This window comes from Artemia sp. Qi Xiang Cuo, chromosome 2 (assembly GCF_049724085.1).
Source record: "Artemia sp. Qi Xiang Cuo chromosome 2, ASM4972408v1, whole genome shotgun sequence".
Taxonomy (NCBI): domain Eukaryota; kingdom Metazoa; phylum Arthropoda; class Branchiopoda; order Anostraca; family Artemiidae; genus Artemia; species Artemia sp. Qi Xiang Cuo.
This window is the reverse complement of record NC_142795.1, coordinates 54,082,084-54,109,007: the sequence shown is the minus strand read 5'-3', so window position 1 is coordinate 54,109,007 and position 26,924 is coordinate 54,082,084. Positions and strand designations below refer to the sequence as shown.

Here is a 26,924-nt window from a genome sequence, read left to right as displayed (position 1 = left end):
TGGAAAGGTTTTCCCACAAATACCCCCCCCCCCCCACCGCCTGCTACTAGAAAGGCACTCCCGCATAAATTCCCTCTGGAGAACTTACCCCGTGGAAAACTCCCCCGTGGAGAATTTCTCCAGTGGGAAATTCCTTACTACGAAAAAACATTCTAGATAATTTTAACCTGTTAAAAAATTTCCCCGCGGAACATTCCCCTTACCATCTCCACGTGTAAAATTGAGTCGGCAAATAGAAAGAAAGGCAAATAAAAAGAATGTCGTATAGGAATTCTGGCAAATACCGCCACTATAAATTTCCCTGGTTAGTTCACCCCGCGGGAACTTCCCTCCCCACGAAAAAATCTTCCCGTGGAAAATCCCCCTAGCAAAAAATTCACCCTCCCCCTGAAAAAGGGCTGTTTACTTCCCAATAACAAATACGATACGTAAACAATGGGAAAATTTCTTGACTTACTGACCTTTCCCCTGGGGGTTTGGAGGGAGGGGGTCAAGTTATCCCTTAGGGCATAGTTGCTGGATTTTTCACGGACGACTCCGGGTGAAAGATTTTTCTTAGCGCTCTTTCGTTTGAAAAGACTTTAATTTCGGATTGTTTTTAAGATCCTACAAGAAATTCCTTCCTCCGTGAAAAGGTTTTCCCGCAAATACCCCCCCCCCTTCTCGCCCGCTAATAGAAAGGTGCTCCCGCAGAAATTCCCCTTGGAGAATTTACCCCGTGGAAAACTCCCCCTTGGAGAATTTTTCCGATGGAAAATTCCTCCCTACGAAACGATACTCTAGACAATTTCAACCTGTTAAAAATTTCCCCGCGGAAAATTCCCCTTAACACCTCCACGTGAAAATTGAGTTGGCAAATAGAAAGTGAGGCAAATAAAAAAATTTCGTATAGGAATTCTGGCAAATACCGCCAAACTAAAATTTCCCTGGTTAATTAAAACCCGCGGAAACTTCCATCCCCACGGAAAATTCTCTCCGTGGGAAATCCCCCTAGTAGAAAATTCACCCGCCCCCGCCAGGAATTCGTCCCGCCAGGAAAATTCCTTCCAGACAATTCCAATCTAGCTGAAAATGACCCTCGGAAATTTTTTTGCGGAAGATTCTGGGTGAAAGATTTTTCTTAGCGCTCCTTCGTTTGAAAATACTTTAATTTTGAATTGTTTTTAAAATCCTACCAGAAATTCCTTCCTCCGTGGAAAGGTTTTCCCGCAAATACCCCCCCCCCCCACCGCCTGCTACTAGAAAGGCACTCCCGCATAAATTCCCTATTGAGAATTTACCCCGTGAGAAACTCCCCCATGGAGAATTTTTCCAGTGAGAAATTCTTTACTACGAAAAGATATTCTAGATAATTTCAACCTGTTAAAAATTTCCCCACGGAAAATTCCCCTTAACATCTCCACGTGTAAAATTGAGTCGGCAAATAGAAAGTAAGGCATATAAAAAGAATATCGTATAGGAATTCTGGCAAATACTGCCAATATAAAATTTCCCTGGTTAGTTCACCCCGCGGAAACTTCCCTCCCCACGAAATAATCTCCCCGTGGAAAATCCCCCTAGTAGAAAATTCACCCACCCCCGCCAGGAATGAGTCCCGCCAGGGAAATTCCTTCCAGACAATTCCAATCTAGCTGAAAATTACCCTCGGAAAATTTTTGCGGACGATTCCGGGTGAAAGATTTTTCTTAGCGCTCTTTCGTTTGAAAATACTTTAATTTTGAATTGTTTTTAAAATCCTACCAGAAATTCCTTCCTCCGTGGAAAGGTTTTCCCGCAAATACCCCCCCCCCCCACTGCCTGCTACTAGAAAGGCACTCCCGCATAAATTCCCTCTTGAGAATTTACCCCGTGGAAAACTCCCCCTTGGAGAATTTCTCCAGTGGGAAATTCCTTACTACGAAAAAACATTCTAGATAATTTTAACCTGTTAAAAATTTCCCCGCGGAACATTCCCCTTACTATCCCCACGTGTAAAATTGAGTCGGCAAATAGAAAGTAAGCCAAATAAAAAGAATTTCCTATAAGAATTCTGGCAAATACCACCACTATAAATTTCCCTGGTTAGTTCACCCCGCGGGAACTTCCCTCCCCACGAAAAAATCTTCCCGTGGAAAATCCCCCTAGCAAAAAATTCACCCTCCCCCTGAAAAAGGGCTGTTTACTTCCCAATAACAAATACGATACGTAAACAATGGGAAAATTTCTTGACTTACTGACCTTTCCCCTGGGGTTTTGGAGGGAGGGGGTCAAGTTATCCCTTAGGGCATAGTTGCTGGATTTTTCAACTATGCGGAACAAAATGGCTATCTAAAATTTTTTCATCGGCCAGTTTTGAGGAAAAAGGGGATGGGAAGGGGGCTAGTTGACCTCCGATCTTCTCAGTCACTTAAAAAGGACACTAGAACTCTTAATTTCTGTTCGAATGAGTCTTTTACCGGTGTTATAGGACTATTGGTTTGATGCGATCACCCCTGGGGAAAACTAATAATAATAAAAAAAAAGCACGCATCCCTGATATTTCTTCTGGAAAAAAAAAATACAAAATTCCACAATTTTGCAGATAGGAGCTTGAAACTTTTACAATAGGGTTCTCGGATATGCTGAATCTGATGATGTGGTTTTCATTAAGATTCCTTGACATTTAGGGGATGTTTATCTCTTTTTCAAAAATCAGGCAAATTTTCTCAGGATCGTAGCTTTTAATAGGTATCACTAGACTTAATGAAACTTATATATTTGGACTCAGCATAATAAGCCTTTTGGTGTATGTATTTATACCAAAAATCTGTTTTTATAGTTTAGGCTACTATTGAACCGCGTCGCTCCTTATTTACAGCTAACACGCTCGTTAAACAGTTCGTTAACACGAACTGTTTGATTCTACATTATAACTATCAACTTTTTTAGTATGTCGTCCATTGAAGAGTAAGTTTTTTCGATATATGCATTTAATAAAAAATGCAGCCCTTCCCTTTGGGAGCTGTGGGGAGTCATGTCATCTTCCAAGACATAGTTATTACTTCCTTCAACTATGCTGAACAAAATGGTAATCTCAAAATTTTTATCGCCCGACTTTGGGAAAAAGAACGTGGAAGGAGGGCTTGTTGCCCTCCAATTTTTGTTCACTTAAAATGAACACTAGAAATCCGTGACCTTTCATCTGGCAAAAATACAAATTCAACATGTTTGCAGACGGGAGCTTGAAACCTCTACGGTAGGGCTATCTGATAGGCTAAATCTGATAGTGTGATTTTCATTAAGATTGCTTGAAGTTTTGGTGGTGTTTCCTCTCCCCCCTTTCTTGTAAATAAAGCAAATTGTCTCAGGTTCGTAGCATTTGATGGGTAACATTAAACTTATTAAATTTTATATATTTGGAATCAACATAAGAAGCCAATTCTTTTGATTTAGTCATTGTCATAAATTTTTTTTTTAGAGTTTCGGTTACTATTGGGCCGACTCGCTCTTTACTTACATTTCGTTACCAAGAACTGTCTGATATATGAACCGTTTTTCTTAGATATTACGGGAAAGCTATTGTCTGTTTGTGTGACAGTCGGTGATTTTATAAGATGTACACCTCTGAGACTGGTATTTCCCAGTGCGCGAAGAACCTTGCGGCTTTTGTAATGGAGATGAAGTAGGGCTTTTCTCTATTTTAAACTTACGGTCGGTTTCATATACCATATCCTTCCCCCTCCCTCTAATGTGGGTTTCTAAATAGCACCTCTAATCCTCATCAATGTCAGTCCGTCTCACTCAGGTACTAATGTACTTCAAAGGCAATTAAATAAATTCAACAAATTTTAATGAAATTAGTTTCAGTTATAAATGGGATTCAATTTTCAGTGATTTTGAAAGTTTAAGAACAATTGAGGTCAGAAAATTAAGGTCACCCTCTCCTCAAGCCACTCCCCCCCCGTAAAGTCTTTACGTAAAAATTAGATTATGTGCAATTGATTTAGAATGCAACAATCATAGCCAATTGATAATTGCAAGTATTTCATTTACCGAATAACTTTCAAGACATTTGAATAGAAACATGTATTTCTGAAGTAGCTACAACTAAGCGAATCCTTTATTCTTGAAAAAATGCGATAAAAACCAGGCTCTTAATAAAATTCATTATGTGCTACAACATTGATTCTTAAACATCGAAATAAGGAAAAAACTGTTGATGAGAAATTAGTTGATGAAAGGGGGGTTTTTAAAAACGGCTTTTTTGGAAAATATTTTGTAAATTAACATTTTCCTTACAATTTTTGTAAGTTACCATGCATTGCCTTCCATCTGAGGAGGTATCAAGACTTGTTCCAGATAGAATAAGGGGCTTTGCGTTCAGCTCGCCAAATTACAGCTCAACAGTACTGCCTTGATCAGGGCACACGCCGCCAAGAATACTTGGAGACAAGGTTCGCTCGATGATCCATTGGCATATGGAATGGCCTCCCAGTAGGGGTAATCCCGGAAAATATTTATCTTGGGCCGTTCAAGAAAAGGTATAATAACCAACTTCAAAATAATTAGCATGGCGGCATATCATCGCTTAAGACGGAGCCATGAACCCTACATATATAAAAAAAATTAACTTTTGTCTGTCTTTAATTAATGAAGCTTAATTATGTGTTAGTTGTACAAACCTCTGAAAAGTGTTTTAAAGTTACTTAGCTTATGAACTAAAATGTTGGACTTGAATTAAAATTTTGGCAAACTCTGAATTTACAGTCGAAATTTATTACCAGTTTCAGTTTTTGGCAAACTGTTTGAACAATTTTTACGCTATGAGAGAATACGCTGTTTTGCTGTGAGTGTTTATACGTCTAAATAAATGCATATTATTGTTTTTTAAAGCAAAACAAAATATGTTTTTATTTTGTAGAAATTTTTGTTTTCCTGCATTTAAATAGACTTAGGTCTATTTTTCTTACAAAATAAATCCGATATTATAAAGGATCCTTCCTTTGAATGGAATCTAATTCTTTGAATAGAAGTATTTAATTGGCTAATATTATTTTTGTTCAGTATGCCATCTTCTTTTCTACTTGTTTGGATTAATATTTAGACCCTTCGTATAATTCAATCACAGGATTCAAATTCCAAACCCTGTAGTATGTCGCTGGAGCTGAGTTCAAACTCTGGGTCCCGTATTACCAAGCTAAGGTCAAACCACAAGGCCTGTGATGTGAGATTTTAGGATTAATTGGTACTTGTATGAAATACCCCCTACCTAATATTCTTCATCTAAGTTGAACCTAAGTATAAACTTTTTTTTGTCAATTTTTTTTACAAACAAATTTGAGTTATATATTTGCAAATAAGGGGGGGGAGGGTAAAGTACCTATGTAGTTTCCATAATTTGGTTAATAAAGTGTTATATTTTTATCATGGTTTTTTATATTTCATAAAAATTTAGCATCAGAGAAACAGACCCGCTATACTTCACCCCCCACCCCTAATGTGCAAATATATAGGCCAAATTTGTTTATAAAGTATTATATTTTAATCTTACTTTGGTGTATTTCATTAGGATTGAGTGTCAGAGAAACATATATGATGAATATTAGGTAGGGAGTATTTCGTACAAGGAGAGCAAAGGCAAGTTTAGTAGGAAGGGCATAATATCTCCGAGGTACACATAATTTATGCAAGTTTTTATGGTTTTTGTCACTGAGAATGAAAAAACAGGATTTTTCTCACTGATGTATTTTCATGGTTTATTGATTCTAACGGGTCAATGACACCTCTTTCAAGGTCGATTTATTTGTTGTTTCCAAGTGTATTTTCTCCGGGACGAAGTTTGCACATGCGCATTAACGGGGGAGATATGTATTGATCTGCGAAGGGGAGAGGATTTCCGAGAAATTGATTGCGTAATCGAAGGGGAAGTGAATTTCTGAGAAAATGATTGCGTAATCGACTAGGACAAGAGGGGAACTAAATTTCTGAGAAATTGATTTACATAATCGGTGGGGGAATGTATTGATTCGATAACGGGAACAGGATCACGTGTCTCCTTCTAAGCCAATCAGGGAGTCGGTTACATAAGGTTTCCCATTAAATCACAATTTGCCCTTGAGATTTTGTATATAACGGACATGCGTTGTGATTAAACTAAGATAAAGTTTTAAGACACCATGGAACAAGCATCGGATATTATTGACTTGGAAACTCTGGCTACATCGATTTATAATGTGAGCTCAGTTTAGTAAATTGTCTTAGTTTATTTTCAAATAAAATCATTTTACATAGTAACCTAACCTCCAGTAAATTCAGGGGATACCCCCCCCCCCACACTACAAACTCCACTATATGATGTTTATACTTGATAGAAAGCGTAAAATACGCTCTTTTTTACCATGGAAACCTCCCCCCTCCCCTGTTTACGACTTTATTTCTTTCATTGGAAATAATTCTGTATCCTATCTAAAAGTGACAGTCAACTTTCTGTCAATCCCTTAATATACTGTTTCCATTTAAGCCCGATAACTTGACTTACAGATTTCCCGCAAAGATTTAAAACCATAGTTATTGAACCTCGTCAAGTCTACACCCGGCTTAGTAATTCGCGTGAATTACGATAGCGACTTAACCAAAGGTTTCACTGAAAAGATATCAGTTGATCAAATTAGCCAAATATCTTATTTCTCACAAATTTTACTTTTGCTTTACTGAAAAGGGAGAGGGGCTTTCTTCTGTAAAAAAGGAGAGGGGATTGTTAAGAGAGGATGGGTCTTAGTTTCATGTAGTATTCATTTTCCATTTTGAGTACTCAGTGTTTATATGGGGGGGGGGGGGGGGCGGGGAACGGGCAATGCCTCAATTCTAACACCTTCGTTGTAAGGTGAAAACAAGCTGTTTCTTAGCGTGAAAAGTAAGGGGGGCGGGGTTAGAAAAAAGATACATAGCTTTATTGTGTGTAAATTGAATACGATTTTTACCTACGATCGCAAATTTTAGGCCTATAAGCTGGGTGTTAACAATCTTTTTTTATCTTATTTAAAGCCTATAGACAGGAAAATTTTAATTTTTTTTCTAAATTGTAAAAATAGAATCATTGATTTTTATCCTAAGAATACAGACTACTGTTTGTCAAGGGAATTATTTTTCACAACACAACTGCAATAATAACGTTTGATTTCTAAGCCTAGTATATTTCTTGCAAAATTTTACTTTTTGCTTTACTGAAAAGGGAGATAAATGCTGTCTAGACAGAATTATGGTTATGGGGCGGGGGGCACTAATTTTTCATGTGTAAAAAACGGGGTTCCTTTTTCAATACTAAATTATTTCTTCTTTTTAATGCCAATTTTGAAGAATGTATGCCTCCTCCTAAAAAAAGAGCAAGGGGCAACAATAAAACCCATGCGAAGGCGACAGTTGTGCAGTATGGCCACTGGCCAAGGTCCTCCAGACAAGTGATGCCTGCCCAAGTCCAATCCAATCAGGAACCAATGCAGCCTGCCAGTGACATCGCCGTCGCCGCATTTGTGCAAGCCGTAATAGCTGAACCATCCAGGGGCACGCTCTACCAGCCCCCTGTATCCTCCACGCAAGCTGCTTTGCCAGGGCCTTCAAGAACTGCCACGTCTATTCAAGGTCAGGAGGTTGCCCTCCAGCATGCATTGCCAGGGACTTCAAGAATTGCCACGTCTATTTCAGATCGTGAGGTTGCCCCCCTTCATGCTTTTCCAGGGCCTTCAGACACACAAATGCAGCCAGAATATGGAAATGTATTCATTTTTACATCTTTTTTCTACCTGGTTTTAGATGTATCTATCAATTTTTTCTAACTTTTTTTTTAGCCTTTTCTTTTCACCATTTTTTAACACTGTAAAAGTCTGTCAGAGATACTAAAATATTAGTTTCGCTATAATCATCCTCCACACCCCTTGTTTTAAATTTCTCTGCTCCTTCCCCTTAGAGATACCCAAATATAATGTATTTATTTTGCTTATCAAAGAAACCGCTTATTATATCACCTTATTTTCTCCACCTACTGCAGGCATCTTCGCTATTTTTCAACCACATAATAATATTTTTAGCTAATTTCTAGTTTGTTGTTAGAGAGCCTTTTGTCTCACCATTGAAACTAATAATGCTATTTTTCGCTACAATTGTACAGTTTTCCCCAAGTTTTAAGGGACTTAGAAGTAAGCCCTTTTTTTTGGCCATTCTTTTCATCACAGTAAAAGCGTGTCAGAGATATTTTTTCTCCCCCAAAGGAAATATATTGTTCTCCCTTTTAAATCAGATCAATTATTGTATACATTCAACCTGCTGAATTCTCATAGTGAAGCCAAAAAAGGACACATTATCCCGGATATAGTAGGGTAAATGGTAAACGAATGATTAATCATGCTTTTACAACCTTCTATCCATTTCAAATCATGTTTTTCCAAAGTAGATATAGAGTATTAATATGAAATTCTTTTATGGGGTGTTTGAATAAAATCAAAACCTTCTATGTCATCTTTTAGATTGTATTAAGCTGGAACTTTCAGAATATATATAGAGTAGGGAACCAATAATACTAGTTGCATTTTAAATAATAATCCAATTTTAAAAATAGGGATGATTTAGACACTTTAAAAATAATCTATTTTTCTTTTATAGGTTGTATTAGTACCTTATTCGCCATCATCATCCTCATCAATTGGAGAAGGAGAAGATGCATCTTTGGAGCTCTCAAACAATTCAACATGGAATATGAATTCACTGGAAATACCAGATAACATTGACAATTTTTTAGCCGATTATTTTAATGTAGATTATAGCGCAGTTGAGCAGGGGGACTTGAGTCCAAATACTTTACAAATTTTAGAGGATTTTACCAATAAATTAACAGGGAGCCCTCCCCCCACTGATTACATTTCTCCACTTCAAACTAATAAAGTGGCTTCTCATAACCCTATTATTGACCAATGTGGGGGAGGGGGTGGTGATAATATACATGAGGGGGATAGTGAAAGGTCTTAAAACAATCCTATTAATGAGCAATGCTGGGGAGGGGATTGTGACAATATGCACGCGGGGTAGGAGTAGGGTGACAACATCCAATTTAGAACATTTCCTTACTTTCAGCTCTAAAATTCAATTTTAAATGCAATAGCCGTTTGCACGGCAACTTTTTGGGGTTCTTTTGATTCGCTTTTGGGGGGTAGTCTTGGATTTGACCGTATAGGAATAGTCCATGGATATGTAGATAGTATTTGTGCACTACAAGAAAACCAAATTCAGTTGTGGGGGATAGGGAGTCAATTAAGGTTTGAATTCTTTTAAAGGTGTTTTATTTAAATGAGGGAAAAAGCGAGGTTTATCATCATTATGTGCAAAACGAGATGTTGGTCGTCTATCCACATTTAGAAAATTTTGAGGGTGTTTTTATGGAGTGGATAGGCCACATTATTACCCATCTCGAAAATTATAGCGAAAATGGTAGTGGGTCTGTGGTTTTATTTGTTGGAAATTTAAGCGTTAATATTTGTAAATTTAAAAAAGATTTTATTTTAAGAGGGGGGCATAGGGAAAGGGCACCTTTTTTAAAATATAATCCAGATTTAGAAGGATGTCAAGGTGTTCAACGAATCTGTTTTGAAACAGGTCAAAAATGTTCCAAGTACACTTTCCTCATTTCAGCTTTCCGACCTTTGAAAGATGGCACTACACTAGAAGAATTTAGAATATTGGGCTGTGCATGGGAAGGAGGGGTCCGATTTTCCCATTGTAGATTTTTCTTCTTTAGAGGAAAAATACCCAGTAACGCTCAGGTCTATTGATATTTTTGAAAGGGCCAATGCTCATTTAAATATTGGCATTACTGTGGTTCAGTATGAAACTGAATTTGCGGATGGGGTTCGTTCTAACAAGAAGGGGGTGGTGTTCCCAGTAAGAGGCCCGTCGATTGAATTGGTGAAGCACTGGTTTTGGTTTTTGTACACACCACCTAGTGAACCCAATGCAATTGGCTATTATAAACCAATTACAGACATCAGTAGAGTTCTGGAGGAGGGTAAAAAGGGGCGGGGGGTATGTTTCTACTGTCCAACATGCCTGTCTCGATTTTGTAGCAATTTCAAACTACGGGATCATATAAAGCACTGTAGACAGCATGGCTACCAGTCAGTGGAAAGGGTTTCGGGGGATAGGGCCATTTTACACTTTAAAAATTTTCAAAACACCCTCCTCCAGAGCAATAAAATGTCTTTGGATTGTGAGGCGAAGCTAGTGGAAGTGAACGATCCTTGATTTCCAAATCGAATCAAAGAACATTGAGCCATTGCAGTTTCCTACGCCCACGCGCAAAGAGACAGTTCTAACACTATGCAGTTGTTAGAAATAGTTGAAACGTTGGATGAGGGACAGTGTATGGTCAAGGCACTGACTAAGTTAATTGGCACCGCTAATGGCGCTATTTCTCTTTTGAGAAATACATATTAACCAATGGTGTTGTCTGCAGAGGATCGTCTCGCAATTAAAAATAAAAAAATATGTTGGGTTTGTAAGGGTGAGTTTGAAGAGGGGGATAAGGGGAAAGGGACAAGAGAGAAGAGAGGGGGAAGGGGAAGTCAGAGATCACAATCACTTGTGGTAGGAAATATCATCAGGGGGTAGTAATTTTAGAGGGGTAGCACATCAATCGTGCAACTTAAACGTTAGCCAGCAGTTTTGTATATCAGTTTTTATTCATAATTCAAATTATGATTTAAAATTTATTATGCGGGCATTGGCACGTATGCTAAGGGAGGGAGGGGGAGTAGATAGTCCATGGGTAAATAATTCATTTACCTATAACATCATTCCCAAATCAGCAGAGAAGCTAGTGCTTCTTGAGTTGAAATGGCAGGTAGTAAATAATGGGCATACGTGCTGGAATAAAATCAGGTTTTTAGATTCTTTTAGTTTTTTTCCAACGCGTTGAGTCAATTGATTCAAGTGCAGAAAAGCGACAATTTTGATAGTTTTCCTTTGCTTAAACAGTACTTTCCAGACAGTGAAATGTATGACCTATTGACCTGTAAAGGTGTATATGCATACGACTATTGCTGTTCTGGCACTCGCTTAAGCAAGGAAAAACTACCTCCAATTGAAGCGTTCTATAATTCACTCACCAACAGTGAATGCACAGCCAAGGAATATGAATTTGCCAAGAAGGTGTGGTCTAAGGAGAATTGTAAAAATGGGTGGGATTATTGTAGAAAGTACTTGGCCAGTGACGTTTTAGCTCTGTGAGATATTGTCTGCAAGAACACAGATCAAATCTATTCAGAGTTTGGCCTAGATATAGGATATTATTTTTCCACACCATATTTGGTGATGGACTTGATTTTAAAAATTAGTAGGGAGGAAATAGGCTTGATAACTGATGTAGATCAACACCTTTTTGTAGAAAGATCTATGTGGGGTGGGTATGTTTTTCATGGGGATCGCGTTTTGACAACAGATCCAAGTGGACAAAATAGCACCAGTGTAAAGTCAAATGCAGTTTTCTTCGACATGAACTCATTGTACCCCTCGGCAATGTCTCACTACTCTTTGCCGTGTGGGAACTATAAATGGCTTGAGAATCCTTGTGAGTTCCCCGACATTAACACCGTCGAGGACAATGGGCCACAAGGATGTTTCTTTGAAATTGATGGTCACATTCCATTGGCGCTTCACGATTCAGTCAGAGATTTTGTTTTCCCCTGTATCAATCGACCAGTGACCAAGGACTCACTGAGTCCCTACAATCGATCATTGGTTGAGGATATGGGGATGCACTGGACCCCCTCTAAACAAAAACTGATTGCAGATATGGACCCTAAAGAGAGTATCGTTGTTCATCATGTGCTTTTGCACTGGATGGTGAACAATGGTTTCAAGATCACCAAAATACATAGGGTCCTGCAATTCAGTCAAAAACCCTACTTGAAGACGTTTATTGACACTTTTTTTGTTAAGCGCTCTCGGGCAAACACTAAAGTAGAGAAGTAAATGTACAAACTCATTCTAAATTCAGTGTTTGGCAAAATGTGTGAAAGCGTACGGAACAGATCTCGTTGCGACGTCGCGACTGATCATCAAGAGTTTGCACGAATTATTTCTGACCCCAATTTTACATCGTTCACTAGCATAGAGGCGAGCATGGTTCTTCTACACAGGAAAAAGAGAAATGTGGTACTGAACAATAATATAGCAGGAGGTAGTTCAGTACTTGAAATTTCCAAGAAGCTCATGTTGTCGTTTTTTTAAAATGTGTGAAAGGTGCAATGACCAGGGGAGGGGGAGGTTCAAGTTTACTATGGGGATACAGATTCTCTGCTGTTAAAAGTAAAAACCGGGGATTTATTGGGGGATTTAGAAAATGGGGAACACATCAGCTCGCGGATGGATTTCACCAACTGGAATCCGTCCCTCTACCCCGAGTTGGTGAAACGTCAGGCCCCCAACCAACTACTCATGTTAAAATCAGAGACGGGGAGTGATTTGATATCCAAGGGGGTGTTCCCGGGTCCTAAAGTATATTGCGTGGAAACTCATAACAGGGATGTAAAGCAGGCGTGTAAAGGGGTGCCTACACATTTTGTAAAGAACAATTTCAACATGAGTGTGTACAGAGACTGTGTAGAAAGTATCCTAGTGTCGAGAGCACAAGTGCTTGCAATTCGCTCTCTACAGTATAAAAATTATACTGTAAGAGTGAAAACAGTGCAATGTCATGTATATCCGACAAAGTCTTTGTGCTCGAGAATGGTGTAAATGTACTACCCCATGGCCACTACCGTATTTCAGACCGGGTTGAATGCATAGACTATCGCAATCAACTTGGTCTGGATAAATCAACCTAACTCAAACCTAACCTCACTCAAACCTGAAGGCTCTAACCTGAAATAAATTAACTTAACCCAACCTAACCCTAAGCCTTTCATGAATTAACCCAACCTAACCCAACCTTTCTTGCTCCAACCTAGCCCAACCTGTAACAGCAGCAGCAGTGACGATGACTATTGTATACAGTTTTCCCACAGCGATTCCGGGGGGGGGGTGAAGGGTCCCGCCCTAGGCCGGCTTTCGGTCCTTCAGCTCCCAGGGGGGTGTGGGGGGTCCCAACCCTGGCCGGCCTTCTGCCCGGCACTCCCTGGAGGGGGTATCCTTTAAATTCATAGTGTTCAACTTTGCTATTTTAAGTTTGTGTTCGTGTTTTAAGTGTTGTACAGATAGTGCTAATGTACAAAAATGTGTGTGTGTGCACAAATAGTGTTCTTGCTGGACAAAAAGTGTTTTTTATGACAATAAGTGTTATTGTTGAACATATAGTGTTGTTGTTCTTGTTGAACAGAAGTGATTTGATAATAAATATTGTTCTTCTTGAACAGAAAAGTGAAAAAATGTTGTTGTTAATAAATGCTGTTCATGTTAATAAATGTTATTGTACAAATAGTTTTTGTTCTTGTTGAACAAGTGTTTTTTTTTATAATAAATGTTGTTCTTGTTGAACAAGTGCTTTATGTCGAATAAATAAATGAAATATTGTTTTGTTGTTCATGTACTAGATAGATCTATGAAAAAATTACTACTTATTCATTGGACAAGTATGGTTTACAGTTAGTTGTAGTCCAACTGTTGTCAACAGCAGCAGCACTATGTATCAATTTAAAACACCATTCAGATCGTTTCTGTGTGGTCCATCAATGTCTGGGAAAACGATACTTTTAGCTAAAATAATTCAAAATTGTAATAAAATGTTTATGGAAAAACCAAAGAAAATTTAGTATTGCTATAGCATTTGGCAAGAGTCCTGCGATCAAATAAAAGCTATTGCCAAATCTATACCAATACAATTCATACGGGGATTTGATGTTTTCAATAGTATTGAACCAAACTCGTGGCTGATTATTGATGATTTGGCTGAATCCATTCAACAGTTCTCACAGGAAATGCTACAGCTGTTTACCGTTCGCTCTCATCATGAACACATTTCCATAGCCCTAGTTCTACACAACCTCTTTCATCAGAGCAAATGTATGAGAATCCTTGCTTTGAATTGCACCATCTATATTATCTATCGAGTTGTTCGTGATTCTAGCTCGCTAATAACTCTCAATAAGCAAATATACCCCGGCGCTCCCAAATTTCTGCTTTTAGCGTACACTCAGGCGACAACTAAGCCCTACGGCTACATTTTGCTAGATCTTAATCAGAGCACAGCCGAGAATCTACGCGTAGTCACAGATATTTTCGACAAAGAAATTACAGTATATCTTCCGGTGAACAGTAGAAAAAGCTATTAGTTGCCATTATGACACTGAAGAAACTACACGAACAGCGGCATTTATTTTCTGTTTTGGGCACGTCAAAACCTCCACTCAGGAAGGCTATACTAAAACATGGTTTTGACAATAATTTCATTAATCTAATATCTGAACTTTGTTCAAATTTATCTGAGGGCAATGTACACTTAACAGAAGGTGTTAGACAACAGACAAAGCCACATCGTTCCACTGTACGCGCCTTGGCTTGCAAAAACAAGGGAAATTTTTTTAAAAGAAAACGTCTCCTTCAACTGGGCGGTAGCTTTTTTACACTTTTACTGCCAATAATTGCACGACTTGTAAACAGTTTTCTCTAGAGAATTGCTAAACCCTATAAATTGACGCCATTGGAAACCGTCCTCTCGCCCGTGGATCATTTTGAAGACAATCTAAGCAAATTCATTAATGATGAAAATATTGCCGTTAACAAAAAGATAGTTTTACTTCAAGAAACATTGAGACATGTGGACAAACATAGACCTTATCGTAAGCAATCCACCACCATCTTCACCGATCCCTACAAACGGGAAACATATCCTCAAGATTCTACAGTGCAGTCAAAGGAGAAAGACTTGAATTCCATGGTAACAACAATTGGAAGCCTATTGCCAGTGAACTATCGCGAACAGAGTAAAAGAGTATTATCATATCTCATGTTGGAAACTGGTGGTGATAATCAAGTTCAAGTTGACAGCGCAGGGAAACGAATTGTAATTCAGGGAAAAAGTTATAATCTAGTTGATTTAATTTGTGATATGGTGACGAATCGTAAAGGACTTTTATCATTTGACAATAATCACACCTTTCTAAATGCAATAAACTTCCCCAAAAGTCTTATTGGCAATAAGCAAATCCTAAAGAAACTAAGAGAATATAGTCCTCCAACAACGCCAACACTACCACCATTTAAAAAAGATGAAGATTCAATATTGGAAAATACTAGCAGCAGCAGCAGCATCAATGATTTTATAACACCTGTGGCTAGTCAACATCAAAGACGGATTGATTCACCGTCTAACGGGCAAAAGGGGAGTGGACATTACACTACGTGATTGCGTTCAAAATGGTTGAAGTTCTGAAGCATGTCTATGAAAATATTGGTGAAGCGGAAAGTCTAAGTTCCCCCAAAAAACTTTCTAAAGTTGCCTTTGACATAAACGGCGGCAACACATTAAAAAAAGCAAAAGAGTATCTACAGAATGAACCCAGTTACACACTGCATCGGAATCGCGGGCTTCGTGGCCAACAATATCGACAAGCTAAAGCCTTCTTCCCTCTGCATATAATGCAAACTGATCTTTTAACTTTAGACGCGATTGAACGGCGTCACAATGCACCCTACAAATATATTCTAGTGGCAATCAGTGTCTTTAGACGCTATGTCTATGCCATTCTATTGCGATCAAAGAGAGGTGTTGAAGTTGATCATGCTTTAAAAGTATTCTTGAACAGGATTGCTATAGAAAAATTCAATCAGATCGTGGTAGCGAATTTGTTAATCCTCATGTGCAAAAGGTTCTATTGAAATATAATACAACGCTCTATCATAGTAAAAGCCCTATAAAGGCTGCATTGGCTGAACGATTGATAAGAACGATTCGTCTATTAATTTCAAGATATTGCACGCTGAAAAATACTGCTGCTTTTATTCATGATTTAGTTAAAATCATGCAAATATACAACCATCGACCGCATCGATCTCTGTCCAACTCAAGCCCTCGGGAAGTTCATTGTAGTGAAAATACATTTGATGCTATTCCAAAGCAATATTCCAGTGAAAAAGAAAAAAATGTGAAGAAGAAATTCAATGTTGGTGATACGGTACTGTTCGAATTAATAGAACCACCAATATTTTTGAAAAGGGGAATTATTTATGGAGCACTGAACTTTTTAAAGTGTCCAAAATCTTAGACACTGATCCCAAGATATATTTAATGCGAGACGCTAAAGAGGGTGATATTCTGGGTGGTTTATATGAATATGAATTGCAACAAGTGAGAAACACTAGTGAAATTTATTAAGTTGAAAAGATATTAAAGATTCGTACCCGTAGGGGCCAGAGAAAGTTGCTTGTTCGCTGGTTAGGATACAACTCTGATTTTGATTCTTGGGTCAGTGTTGAAGATATTGACAATGCTCAATGATTTCTATGTGACTTTCATGTCCAATGTTTCTGATCCTCTCTACAATGACTTTAATAGAACAATTGATTTTTGGATGAAACTCTCTCCCATTATCAAATTCGATGATGGAAAGTATGAAGTGGCTCTTGTCGACTGTATTCTCAAAAATACCTACGATATCCTGAGAAAAGATCGTAAATATGAAATAAAAATTACACCCTATGATTAGCCGCCACCCTCAGGTGATCCAGAACAAATTCAAAAGATCAATTGGATGGATTATCCATATATTGAACTACCCTATGAAGAACTCACCTGTATGAATGATTTATATCGTTCTATTAATAAAAAAAATTCCGCTCGTAAAAAGGAGCTTTTCATTTAAACCATTCAAAGGAAGAGGGCAAGATCTACATTAGTTCACCTATTGCCGATAAAAAGGTTATTCTCAGTGATAATCTAAAAGATGTTCTTGGCCTTAAGCTCAATATAATCAACGTTAAAAGTGCTGTAAACACTAATTTTATTTTTGCTGACTACCCACCTGCCTTCTCCACATACACTTGTATATTTCTCTACGCTTCATTTGTGGAAACATCCCGGGTTGGCAATAGCAATGTTCCCCTCCTACGTGTTCTTGAACGAAAAACCAATCAAGAACATATTCACCACTACAATATAAAGCCTCTTCAGTATATTCCCGTAAACACTTCCTATTTGGAACTCTGTCGGTCAACACTAAGAACTGAATTAGGTGATCCTCTAGCAATATCAAAAGGTTTGGCTGTGATTACATGCCGTTTTCGACCCATCGTTCAACAAGATATCTAATAGAAAAGTGGTATTCATTTGTCCTGATATTGACTGCTATGTTAATACTCTTGGCCCAAGACAACAGGGCAATGGAATGGACTATTACAAAGGTCACTCGTCAATGTCTGGCTATGGTCTTGGCAGTCGGTTTGCTAAGCTGTTTCGCTCTCCACTACCTCTGGCTAGAAAATATTTTTTACCGGCTGCGAAAGATTTTGCATACTCTACACTATACGATTGGGGCTCAGGCAAGGATTTAAAAAAAAGTGCTTCGGAAAATCTCAGGTCCAATGCTCGAGCCCTTGGCGAGAGATTAAAACAAAATAGAGAAGGTTTAAAAAGTTCGAAAAACAATCCATCACTCATCAGTCTCTACTCAGGTCAGAAACGAAAGACATCACCCCTGTCAAAGAAAAGAAGGAAAAAGCCGACACGTATAATAAGCAATAGCAGAAGAAGAAATCCCAGGAAGAGAATTGTTAGATCGAAACTAGATTTCTTTTCCTAAGATGTCCTACCTACCACATAAGCATTCCCAACCTTCAATCACCTCCTCATTGAATCTATTTACTGCAGAAAATGTTGATGTGAATGTCAAGCATGGATACTATGAACAATTTTATCCTCAACAACCCCTCTCTGCTAATATCCAATTTCAAATTTATTCCAATGAAGAGTACTTTTAGGACATGTCTTCGAAATTTATAGATTTACAAATGAAAGTCCGGAAATCCGATAATACATTGCCAATTCAGGCTGATGGAATATCCTATGAAAATTGTAAATTACATAATTCATTTCGTCAAATCAGTATCTACATCAATGGCACGCTGGTGAGCACAAGCAACAATCTCGCAAATTATACAAGCTATATACAATTCATGCTGATGTCACCCATGTTATACAAAGAATTGAGAGGCACCTCCAATGGATCTGAATATATTACTGATATTGATAGTACAGATGCACTTAAAAATGCTACAACTAGTAAATTACATGTAGTTGGAAAAATAAATCGTGAAATATTTAATATACCCCAATGGATACCACCCAATATTAAAGTGGCTATAAAATTGGCACTTACTCCATCAAATTTCATATTGAGAAAAGAACATGATGCCAATCCGGATGTGACCCTCTCCCTCACTTCGGCAATACTACATGTACGCAAACAACAAGTTATGAGTTCTGTTGCTTTGGCAGTGGAAAAACTGAGAGCCAGTGGAAATAATATTAAACTACTTGTTCCTCATACAATCACCAATCAATGTCATATTGACACGGAGTCACGCACCTTCACCGACTCATCCTTTATCCATGGCGAAATCCCGTCAAAACTTGCTTTGGCATTTGTAAAAAGCGCTAGTGCAATAGGATCGTGGACTGGATGTCCACATAAATTTGAAATGTTTGGGCTTTCATTCTGTCTGCAAAGTAAACGTCATCCCACTCTACAATCTATCTTTTGATAAATCCTATAGAACATTGTATGAGTTGACCATGCCAACCCTAGATCATGATTTCCAACTATTTGAAAATGGTATAACCGAAGAAATGTTTGCTAAAACACATGGTATCATTGTATTGGATTTGTCTGGCACGCAGGATATGAGTATAGTACGTACGGGGAGTGTGCGTTTAGAGTGTACATTTGCCGACCCGTTAGCTGAGAGTATTGCACTAATCTCACTAAATCAATATGAAACCTATTGGGAAATCACTCCCCAAGGCAGTGTTCTACTAGACTTGGCACCATGAACACCAGTCAAATAATCAATGTATTTAATATGGACCCCTACATGTGAAAATACAAATCCTATTGTCTGCCCTAGGACTTTCTTGGAAAAATTCAAAGTGGCAACAATACCTTAATTATTATTAATAGCAGACCGTCGACTCTGCTGAAGGGTCATTGACTGCGCATCTTTCAAACAATGAAGACGATTGTATTTTTTGATCCTCTTGGTTTTACCCTATACATTTTACACTCCACAAATAGGCAAGCATTTTGAGAACAAAGAGAAAACTATTATTTCAAATCGGAAGAGAGTGCAGGATCTGATGAATAAAAGTTGCGTCTCTCAAGTACTATTTTATTTTATGTTCAAACTTCGCGGCTATGCAAATAAGCAGTTTCTCAACATTTATGTAGACAATCCACCTCTGAACGACTTTCTAGTGGAAAATATCCTCTCAGACCTGTATAATATTAATTTTCGTGCCCTAAGAGTAAAGTGCTTAAAAAATGTATGTCAATATGTTTATTAATAATATGCATATATACAACAATGTCTTTAAATCTGCACTTTAGATTTCTTCATCTTCGGTGTATAGGCAACTGTCGTGAACCACTAATGCTGGTAAATCATTTGGATACACTGTATATTGATCTTGATTGGCTGCAAAGTCAGGGTCACATTTTCTACAGTATAATGTAACTTCACTCTTGTCATATCTCTTTGTAGAGTCAATGATAATATTTGCATTCATATTATGAAATTCAAGAGTTTCAATTTGTCTATTTGAAGCAATATCACATACAGTGTTTTCAAATGGTGAATCATATTCAGTAACTGCCAAATAAAAATCGCTTGGTTTATAGTCATAATAGGCAGTGTCGTCACAACGATGACGTAGAAACCAAATTATCTTGTTACCCCAATAGTTGAATCGTAGACCAGATTCTTCCTGCCAGAATAATTTAATTGCACGACGATACCAATCTCGTAGAAATAAACTAAAATCACATTTGGGATTCTTTCCAATCATACCGGGGTAAGTATTCTTCCACTGATCACATTTGTCATAGTGACAATTGGAGCATAGGTGTCTTTTAGGGTGAGAGTAACAGATCTCTTCAAGACATGAATTACATCCTTTAATTTGTACTGCATAGCCTCTATGTAATTTACAAGGATTACATAATTTGCACATTTCACTATAGTCATCAATAATTGTACAATTCTCACATTTTGTCCAACTGCCAAGAGTGTACATGCATAGTGAACATGTATAGAACATTTTTTGGTTTCCGATGTCAGCTCTCTCACAGCTAAACCGAAATTGATCATCCTCGTTCGATAAATTCAGGGTGTAGGTAATGCGAGAGGAATAACTCTTTGACGTCACCTCTTTCGAAGGGGGAGCCATCTACATTGAATTTTCGGCAATGTTTTCAAAAGTATATCCACGATATTATTCTGCTTTGTTCCAATTAATATATCAATAAATTGAGTATAAGCATTTGAGTCACATCGACAAAGCTTCATACAATAGTCCAATGGGGGTGAATCAGTTTTCATTATATTGTCAAGTGTTCCCCGAGAGAATATCCTGCGTTGAAGAGATAACTCAAGAAAATCATCATCCAAAATCAAATGTTTTTCCATAAACACAAGATTCGATCTAATTCTCTCTTTCTCGAATTTATTCATGTTTCAATCCTATCACCCTAACTGCTGACTCTAGACTGATCATGATTCTTTAGCCTAAAATTCCAACAAAAAGAAAGGGAAAACTTTTTATTTTAAAACAATTTTAATGTATAGTTACAACAATAATACTAGACATGTACAATTAGCGATACAGTTTATTGTCTTCGATATGTTTCACTAATACACTTAAAGCCCATTGAAGTCTATTCACATTCGTTATATCAACTTTTGCAGCGAAGCATAATTGATCTTCCATTTTAAATTTGCTCAAGGATATCACATATCTTGCATATGCTTCATCCCATTCCAGACAAAGCCGTGATCCTCTCGTGATTTCCACCGCAATGTTTGGTGCTCTTGTATTATTGCTACCAAATCCACTATTAACTTCTAATAGGGTAAACATTCCACTCATCATCAGCACAAATATATCCAAATGACTAAAGTCAAACTGTTCTCGCTCCTTTGAATTATATTCACACACTAATAAAACTATAGCAAAATCCTTTCGTTATATTCTCTGCAATCCTCTCCCGCTAATATTTCCGATTCCCTGATTGGCTTAGAAGGAGACAAGTGATCCTGTTCCCGTTATTGGATCAATACATTCCCCCACCGATTATGTAAATCAATTTCTCGGAAATCTACTTCCCCCTCTTGTCCTAGTGGATTACGCAATCATTTTCTCAGAAATTCACTTCCTCTTCGATTACGCAATCAATACATCTCTCCCCCATTAATGCGCATGTGCAAACTTCGTCCCGGAGACAGTACACTTGGAAACAACAAATAAATCGACCTTGAAAGAGGTGTCATTGACCCATTAGAATCAATAAACCATGAAACTACATCAAAGTGAGAAAAATCCCGCTTTTTCATTCTCAGTGACAAAAACCATAAAAAAAATGCATAAATTATGTGTACCTCGGAGATATTATGCCCTTCCTACTAAGTTTCTATGGTATTATACAAAATCCTGAAATCCCTGAATATTTTTCTGTAAGATGATTGATAGAGCTGCATTCAAATCAAAATCAGTGATTTTCCTTCTTGGGGATTTTGCAGTACAGAGAGTTCTATGGACTTAAGAAATTCACCATAGGAGCTGCTTTTATAGGTTCAGGTTTTGATCTGCAACTTGAGTAACGTGCTTAATTATCCTATTACAAAGTTAATGCTTGGTATGAAAGCACTGATGGTAATCAAACAGTTCGTGGTAACAAACTATAATAAGGAGTGACACGGCTCAATAGTAACCGAATCTCTAAAACGGAATTTTTTCATCAATAGAAACATCAAAGAAATCGGCTCATTAGGCTGATTCCAAATATATACAAGATTCTTTGAGTTTAGTGTTACTCATCAAAAGATACGAAAAATTTTTCTCACTTCTGAAAAAGGGGGGAAACACCCCCTAAAGGTCAAGGAACCTCCAAAAGTCAAGGAAAATCATATTATAAGATTCTGCGTATCAGCTTAGTAATTTCAAGCTTCTATCTACAAGAATGTGGAATTTTGTATTTTGTCGATCACGGATTCGTGTTTATTAATTTTTTTTTTCCAGGGCTGATCGTATCGAACCAATGGTCCTAGAAAATCAGAAGTGGACTAATCTGAAGAAAAATTAAAATGTATAGTGCCCTTTTTAAGTAACCGAAATGATTGGGTGGCGGTCCCCCCCCCCCCCGAGCTTCTCCAATGAAGTCTTCCGATCAAAATTTTTAGACGTCCATTTTGTTCAAAATAGCTGTTTTGTCGAATAAATAGCCTTTGGTGATAATATGACCCCACAGCCTCTCGAGAAAGGGATTCAATTCGTGAAATGTGCCTATATTGTCCACATACGGTATTCTTAATTGCTTTGTACAGTGCATAGACTTATGGTACAGTTTTCTCCTGGAAATTGAGAGGTTCCCAGTTCAAAAAAACGATTTTTCTCAATATTTTTTTTTTTTTTTTACAAAATTAAGAGTTATGATTGGAATATTGACACAAAATAATATAGTGGGGATGGTTGTTTTTCCCGATATACTTTCCATGGGAGGGGATTTCTGACATGATTTGACAAACGTTCGTACGAAATTTCGCTAGAGGATTTTAAGCGAGGATGAAATTGTCCGGGGGTTATTTTCCAGGTGTTGGTAGGGGGTATTTTATGTAAGAAGAGCTTTACTTTGAGGGATTTTCAGTAGGGGAAGGAATTTTCCATGGAGGTAAGCATGATTTCCGGACATTATTTGAAAAACGATCAAAAATTAAAATAAAAACAAGTTTCTCAACTGAAAGTAAGGAGCAACATTAAAACTTGAAACGAGCAAAAATTATTTCTTATATTAGGGAGATTACTCCGACCTCAACACCTCACTCTTTATGCCAAAATTTGACTTTTCCTTCCGATTTCTTAAGAACGACTTCTGAAACACAAGGGCCATTTCATTAAACAGTTCGTGATAAAGAACTGTAAGTAAGGAGCGACCCGGCTCAATAGTAACCTAAACTCTAAAAAACAAAATTTTGATAACAGTAGAGACATCAAAAGAATCAGATTTTTATGCTGATTTCAAATATACAAGTTTCGTCAAGTTTAGTCTTACCCATCAAAAGGTTCGAGCATGAAAAAATTTGCTTTAGTTTCAAAAAAAGGGGGCAGAAACCCCTAAAAGTTATAGAATCTTAATAAAAATCAAACCATCAGATTCAGCGTATCAGAGAACCCTACTGTAGAGGTTTCAAGCTCCCATCTGCAAAAACGTAGAATTTTGCATTTTTTGCCTGAAGAAAAATCACGGATGCGTATTTATTTGTTTGTTTGTTGTTTTTTTGTCCCAGGAGTGATCGTACGAATCCAGTGGACCTAAAATATTGCGAGAGGGTTTATTTGAACAGAAGTTAAAAGTTCTAGTGCCCTTTTTGAGTGACCAAAAAGTTGGAGGGCCACCAGGCCCCATCCCATGCTTATTTTTTATCCAGAGTCATCTGATCAAAATTTTGAGATAGCCATTTTGTTCAGCATAGTCGAACAGTTGATAAATATGTCTTTGAGGATGACTTAATCCCCCACAGTGCCCAGGGGAAGGACTGCAAGTTGTAAACTTTGTCCATTGCTTACATATAGTATTGGTTATTGGGAAGTGTACAGACGTTTTCAGGAGGGATTTTTCTTGTGACGGGGGGGGGGGGGTCAGAGGAGGTGTTACGGGGGAGGATCTTCCCATGGAGGATGCTTTCACGGGGGAAAGGACATTTCTATAAAGGGGACGCCGGATTTCCCAGCATTTTTTAAAAAACGATTAGAAACTAAATTAAAAAAAACAAGTTTTTTCAACTGAAAGTAAGGATCAACATTAAAATTTAAAACTAAAAGAAATTATTACGTATATTTGGGGGTTCACCCCATAGTCAATACCTTGCTCTTTACGCTAAAGTTATTTTAGTACTTTCAAAAGAGCTATTTATTCTAATTAAATGGCCTTTGTGATTCAGGGATCATACTTAAAGAATTGGAACAAAGTTCGAAGTTTAGCGTAAAGAGCGAGGTATTGACTAGGGGGCGAACCCCTCAAATACGCAATAATTTAAAATCAGTTTAAGTTTTAATTTCGCTCCTTACTTTCGGTTGAAAAAAACTTTTTATTTAATTAGAATAAGAAGTTGTTTTAAAGTGCTCAAGAACTTTAACGGGAAGAGCGAAGTATTGATGAGTTGGAAACCCCCCTCACCCCTAATATAAGAAATAATAAGTATACATAGACCAGGCTAGCAACAGCAGTGATTAGAACCAATTATGTTTGAAAAGAAACTTAAGTTAGGGATCAAATGGTAATTTCTTTAATTTGTATCTAATTTATGTCCTGTAAATAATAAGGCCTAGGCTTTTGTTCAGAGATGCGGCTATACCTTAGACAACAAGGTGATCATGAACGAAGATCCCAAATATGAAATAAAGCAGTGTGGTAACCAAAAGAGGAGGTTTACTTTATTCCTGATTCAGCATTATTTCAAAATATAATCATCGCTTCCCTGGAAATCCATTAATAGGACAGTTAACGCTTTAGGCTTTATATTTATATTTTCTGTTTTTCTGAATTTGTATTATTTTACGATAAGAACCGATGGTATTAGAAAATAATTGGGGCTATTAAGAAGGAGAAATTTTAAGAAAATGATTCTTACATTATTATATGTAAAAAAAATCTTGGTTTTAACATATTTTGAAGGCACGTATTCTATACCTTAACCCCCTTAGCCCTTATTTGGGCGGAAATATATAGCCCAAATTATGTATTTTTTGTTAGGGTTTTTCAATTTATTGACTTTGTCATTATTGATTCAGTTTATTGGTACACAGTGAAAACAAGAGCGACACAGGGTTAAATGGATGGCACATTAGGGGGCTGGAGATAAAGTATAGTGGAACTTAAAGCTTTTCCCCAAAAATTTATTTAGTCGGTCTAACCTTGACCAATTCTCAATCATTTTATGAGGCTAGCTTCAGAAAATTGACCGAGTCATGTTTGAATATTTCAAAAGCAGTTTATGTAATAAAAAAACAGCATATAATGAAAAATCTATCACATGGTAGAATATTACAGTCCTTGACTGTAAAAAAGAAAAAATAACAACCAAAGCCACATTGAAATTGGGAAATTCAAAAACAAAAGTCAATTTGCATTATCAGAATATTGAAAAACAATTCTACTTATTAATTCTTGATAGACTAGTTTTGCCACACGGCCTTCAAAAATCTTACACTTCATTTTTGTCTTAATGATTTCACGGAATTATTCAAAAAACCATCAGAAATTAAATAAAAACAGTTTTTTCAACTGAAACTAAGGAGCAACATTAAAACTTGAAGCAAAAATAAAGTATTTTGTATATGAAAGGGACTGTCCCATCCTCAACACCTCGCTCTTTACACTAAAGTTTTTTATTACTGTAGACAAAGACACAAAACTTAGCGTAAAAAGGGAAGCATTGAGGAGGCAAAAGTCCCTTTCATATAGGGAATAATTTCTGTTCGTTTAAGTTTTTGAGGTCACTCCTTACTTTCAGTTCAAAAAACTTTTTTTTCGGTTAATACTAAGAATGTATCCTCAATCAACATTTCAAACATTTGCCATTAATAACAACATAAACATTGCCTTCAATTTTCTTGCATAATCCTATAGCAATGACATTTACACGTTGCTGAAATTGTGGTAATAAAGGAAGAGTATATGAAGAAATAATTACATAAAACAATATTGAGGAAACGAGCTGTTAATCAGGATGTTAGCCACTTAATAACAAAAAATTTCCCTCAATATCAGTTTTACTGGAAACACACAAAAATAAAATGTATCTAAAGAAAGAGAGCAGTCTTATAACTCTAGAACCTTTAAATACAAAATAACAACTCAAATATAATGCTATGTAAATGAGATAGCTTGCATTTGCTTCGTTTCTCCTAATTCGTGTTTCACTAAAAAAATAATTCTAAAAAAATTTACGGAGTTTTTGCTTTGCAAATTCCACTTGAAACATACTTACCAAAATAAAATATATGATTGTTTTGAACACAAGGAAATAAAACCACAATATTTTTGGTACTGCTAACTGAGGCTCTCTGTATAACTTCCTTGGAGATTTTGCCTGAGAGATACAGGAGAAATCCCGAGCTATTAGCGCAGGGTAAAACAGGGGCTATTATTTTCTGGAGAAAGTTTCTCCGTTGGTTTGCACTCATGATTCTTCTTACTAACTTGTTGATAAATATATATATATATATATATATATATATATATATATATATATATATATATATATATATATATATATATATATATATATATATATATATATATATATATATATATATATATATATATATATATATATATATATATATATATATATATATATATATATATATATATATATATTTTTTATATATATATATATATATATATCAAACAGTTCGTGGTAACGACCCGCCTCAATAGTAAACGAAACCCTAAGAAACAGAATTTTGATACCAATAGATATATCAAAAGAATCAGCTTTTTGAGCTAATTTCAAATATGTAAATTTCATTAGGTTTAGTCGTACCCATCAACGGTTACTAGCCTGAGAATTGTTTCCTAATTTTCAAAAAATTGGGGAAACAGACCATAAAAGTCAAGTGATCTCAATAAAAAGCACACCATCAGATTCAGCATATCAGAGAACTCTACTGTATATGTTTAAAGCTCCTATCTACAAAAAATTTTGAATTTTGCATT

General features: G+C 36.9%; 1 long non-coding RNA gene across 1 annotated transcript in view; it reads right to left on the bottom strand.

Annotated features, from left to right (window-relative positions):
* The window catches only part of LOC148955372 (uncharacterized), a 137,172-nt gene extending 110,910 nt beyond the window's left edge, over positions 1-26,262 (bottom strand). The window contains exon 1 of the long non-coding RNA XR_016143559.1: positions 26,194-26,262. This is a non-coding gene — a long non-coding RNA (uncharacterized LOC148955372). The remainder of the gene's footprint in view (positions 1-26,193) is intronic.
* Positions 26,263-26,924: the final 662 nt, after the last annotated feature.